General features: G+C 43.7%; 1 non-coding gene across 1 annotated transcript; it reads left to right on the top strand.

Annotated features, from left to right (window-relative positions):
* The first annotated feature begins 2,843 nt into the window (after positions 1-2,843).
* On the top strand, positions 2,844-2,927 carry Trnas-gga (transfer RNA serine (anticodon GGA)). Its single transcript is given in 2 exon segments — positions 2,844-2,883; positions 2,893-2,927. It is a non-coding gene; the product is annotated as a tRNA-Ser (tRNA).
* The last annotated feature ends 1,685 nt before the right edge of the window (positions 2,928-4,612 follow it).

Here is a 4,612-nt window from a genome sequence, read left to right as displayed (position 1 = left end):
GGAAAGGAGGTTTGACGGTAATCCTTCAGTACATACGGCGAATACCGTCTTTGGATACGTTACGCCACGCCTGTTCGACCTGCTCACGTAGTTCTGTAAGAGTTGTTTGATATTTCGGAAGAGTCACTTCTCGTTGCATCATACCCCACAACTTCTCGATTGGAGACAAATCCGGAAATAATGCTAGCTGGGAAAGACGCGACGCGTCTCGCAGAGCGCGTTCAGTTTCAAGGGCAGTGCGTGGGCGAGCATTATCCCGTTGGAACAATACATCAGCTTCCTGTGGCAAGCACGGCAAAAGAAAGGTACTAGCAATACCAAAGTTCAACGAAAGTTGTAGCTTATCGCATCGCAGACCATAAGGACTGCCCATCGCACCCCAGACCATAGGGACTGCCCAGTGTGTCTTTGACGAATGCGCTCTAAGAGACAAAGCGCACATAGTATATGTCGTACGCACAAACGATCATTATTAGTGCGCAAACAGAATCTGCTGTCATCGCTTAAGACCGCGGTGACATTCCAACACATCCACTGACGGCAGCAGCCGGGCCGTGCACGTCGATTCTGCGCGCTGAATGAAACACGGGATAGAGGTATGCGTGCCCGTAGTCCTACTGCTAATAACCGGTTCGCAACGGTTCGTGTTGACACGTCTGGGCTCACAAGCCTCCTATCTGTGCTGTGGTAGCTGTACGGTCTTCCACTACTGGCCTTACAATACACGATCCGGACGAGCGTCTGTGCTGTGTGGACCTCCAGAACCTCGTCTGTGGGTGTGAGAATGTGCACGTGGCCACTGATACCAGCATCGTCTCACATCCGACTCAGAACGTCCAGCTTATGTGGCAGTTATCCGAAAGGACAATCCCGCCACTCGGAAGGTCACAATTATATCTCTTTCAGACTCGCTCATTTGGCTGCAGGAAACACGAGTGCGTCTCTGTAGGATGGTTGCCAGTTTACTTCACAAGTTTGCAACACACTGAGCCTCTTGTCTGTGAGCATTCCCCATTAAACAATTGCGCTCTGGTAGCTATGCCACTATCCTATCTATTGTCGGACGACGTTGAGGCCATCATCACTAAACCTACTATCCCCAAGGTGACGTATGCCATGGTGGGTTCAAAATCGACGTCTCCTTTAAAAGTGTACTAATTTTTTCTGGCTGTATATGTACAACTCTAAAACTCATGGTATGCTCAGGAATACATAATAAATCGAGCAGTTTTATTGATTATTATCCCAAAGACTACATGCTGACATGTACACTTGACAGCAAAAAAAGTGGGTCACTGCCGAATACAACCAACATAACGTAGCTGCGTTGCAGGTCCTCTAAACAACAGTCATTTGACTACACACAATGGGTACCGCAAGAGACTACTAGAGACCAAAGGCCTTTATGGCAGTCAGTCTAAGCATCAACTAATATCGTGATACAAAACATATTAGAAAACACGTTGTTAGCGATGAGATACCCCATAACACTCATAAACTAACCTTAATTACAACAAGTGACATTCCAAAAATTCTGAGAAAATGGATTATTTTACATATATCATACAGTAATCCTCAGTCAAAATTAAATACTTGAGACAATATATGGAGTTACAAAGCTGTACGGCAATCGGAAAAAAAATTTTTCGCTCTCTAAAAGGTTTTCCATTCACGTGCTGAAGGTCGCTCAACGGCGAGTGGCTCTGGAAACTGGATATTGGACGGAATAGTAGAAAAACGCGATTAACAGCAACAACAAGCACTCTAAGGAAATCTCAACATTAACAGCGAATCACCAGTAATATCATTGTTCTCGTAACACATCATCAGCTATGTGTACACAAATTAGAACTTTAAATGACATGACCAACGTCGTCGTTCTGGACCTGGATTCAAACCCAGCACCTATAGCCATTGCTAACTAAGCTAAGCTTTGTTTGCGCATTATTGAGACACGATCACTAGGCATAAAGAGACGTGAATTATAGACGTTTGCACCACTATCAGTTATCAATCCAGATCCTGAAAATAAATGACGAAAATGTTTGTACTGAACTGGGAATCCTGTCATAACAGTTACCGTCCTGGGAACTACCCCCAACGACGTTTAATATGGTGTCATTCACAAGGAACAAAGTATGCTCATGTTTAAAACTGAAATGCCATCGCATAAAGCTTGTGACAGGGATGCGAACCCAGCACCTAATCGGATTGTTAACGAGGTACAGTCACGCTCAAAAGTATCCGAACGTTCAGGATTGCATTTCGCCTGATTCCCATGTAACCCACATAACGCAGCTGTCTAGCAGGTCCTCTAATCGCTCCTTGATACAGTCGTTTACTATTGAAAATGGTTCCAACTAATCACCACTAGCAAACACTGCTCTGTATCCCAATAACTCAAGATGTAAAGTAATACAACGATACTAAAAATATCAGGGAACACCTCATCACAGATAATACTGTCCTTAAGGCTTGTAAGCTCGCATTTATTGTAATAACTAACATACCTGAAATGTTAGCCCTCTCATTATTACGTAAGATAGGTAATGCACGTAGTAAGTTCGTCGTATTCATGATTTCCTCTTCAAAGCAAAATATCATACTTGTTATTTAACACAAAATGACATTAAAAATTTACGTTATTCACGAGCAGCTAGTTGAGAATATGTAGAACTTCAAATGACACGACGAACAACCTTGTTCTGCATATGGATTCAAACCCAGGTCATGCAAACTAAGATTTCGTTACTGACGGAAATTAACAGTCATTCCTGACTAGGCATAAAGAGAGTGATATACATCGATTTTAGACAGTATCAGTTAAGAAATACTAACTGCCAGCCCGAGTGGCCGAGCGGTTCTAGGCGCTACAGTCTGGAACCGCGCGACTGCTGCGGTCGCAGGTTCGAATCCTGCCTCGGGCATGGATGTGTGTGATGTCCTTAGGTTAGTTAGGTTTAAGTAGTTCTAAGTTCTAGGGGACTGATGACCACAGCAGTTAAGCCCCTTAGTGCTCAGAGCCAAATACTAACTTTAAATTACATAAAGTAAACATTTTTAACGGTCGTGAATTCCAACCTAGTATCTATTGTCCCTGTTAACGCACTACGAGAAATGTTAAATACTGCTTTTTCACAAGTAACTTACTTGAAATGCAGTGAGGTAAAGTTTTGTGTTGGACAGGGATTCGAACCCAGAACCTAATCGGATTGTTATGAAAGCACAATCAACTTCGACATATCGGATTTTCTCGGCAGCAGCTAGATGTATTAACTGAAATGACGAGACGAAACATTAATTTTTCCTTCCCAGGACTCCAACCCGGCACAAATGGCTCTGAGCACTATGGGACTTAACATCTGTGGTCATCAGTCCTCCAGAACTTAGAACTACTTAAACCTAACTAACCTAAGGACATCACACACATCCATGCCCGAGGCAGGATTCGAACCTGCGACCGTAGCAGTCGCGCGGTTCCGGACTGAGCGCCTAGAACCGCTAGACCACCGCGGCCGGCGACCCGGCACATATCGCTGTTAAATTCTAGAGAAAAGCAACGTTAAGTATGGGTTTGTTACACCAACAGCGACATGTGAGCATGTTTGAACTAGAAATAATATGACGAAGAGTTCAGTGTTGACTGAGAATCGAACCCCAAACGTATCGTTGTGGACTACACACAAAGAGACGACACTTACGGAATGTTTCTCCACCAGCAGCTCGGAATAACATCCTTGAACTTACAGTGATCCCGCAAACAGTTCTGCGTCTCACTGGGAGTCAAAAACGTCAGATATCGTTAGTGTTGACAACGAATAAAAATGCATTAAAAATAAAAATTATTATCCACCAGCAGATAGGTGTTCTCATGCTAGAGCTTGATAATACATAGTGAAAAATTTAGCGCTGGGCCAGGATTCCAACCCATTCATGCGCAATATGTGGAGATGTTGAGGAATCTGTAGTTTTGAACAAACAACAAGTTGTAGTCGAGCTAAATTGTCACGAAGGGATCAAATTCCGCGTTAAGGGCGGTCTGAGTTGCATCTCCAGTTCAGAATCAATTTTATCGACATACAGAACCTCAAATAAAAGATGGAATAAGTGTCCTGTAACCATACACAGGGTTTGTTTCGTCACTGGATATAAATAACTAATATAAGAAAGGTTACTGGTGATAGAGTTTCTACATGTCGCCACTCCTTACTTTATTGTGGTTCCAGCCGGCCGCGGTGGCGGTGCGGTTCTAGGCGCTCCAGTCCGAGCCGTGCTGCTGCTACGGTCGCAGGTTCGAATCCTGCCTCGGGCATGGATGTGTGTGATGTCCTTAGGTTAGTTAGGTTTAAGTAGTTCTAAGTTCTAGGGGACTGATGACCACAGCAGTTGAGTCCCATAGTGCTCAGAGCCATTTGAATTATTTTTTATTGTTGTTCCACCTAACGTCTACTTGGTAGAGAAGGAATATCATGTTCAATGTGATTTTCAGACCACAGTGCCATTATACCTTCTTCACTTGGCGTAGCCAGAAGAGAATAGAATCTGCCTCTCCCTATCAAAAAACATCGGCAGAAGTTGGAATCGAACCCAAACCATCATGATATGAACCTAT

The sequence above is a fragment of the Schistocerca serialis genome, chromosome 6 (genome assembly GCF_023864345.2).
Source record: "Schistocerca serialis cubense isolate TAMUIC-IGC-003099 chromosome 6, iqSchSeri2.2, whole genome shotgun sequence".
Classification (NCBI taxonomy): domain Eukaryota; kingdom Metazoa; phylum Arthropoda; class Insecta; order Orthoptera; family Acrididae; genus Schistocerca; species Schistocerca serialis.
Note: the sequence above shows the minus strand (reverse complement) of the source record. Positions and strands in the feature narration are given on the sequence as shown.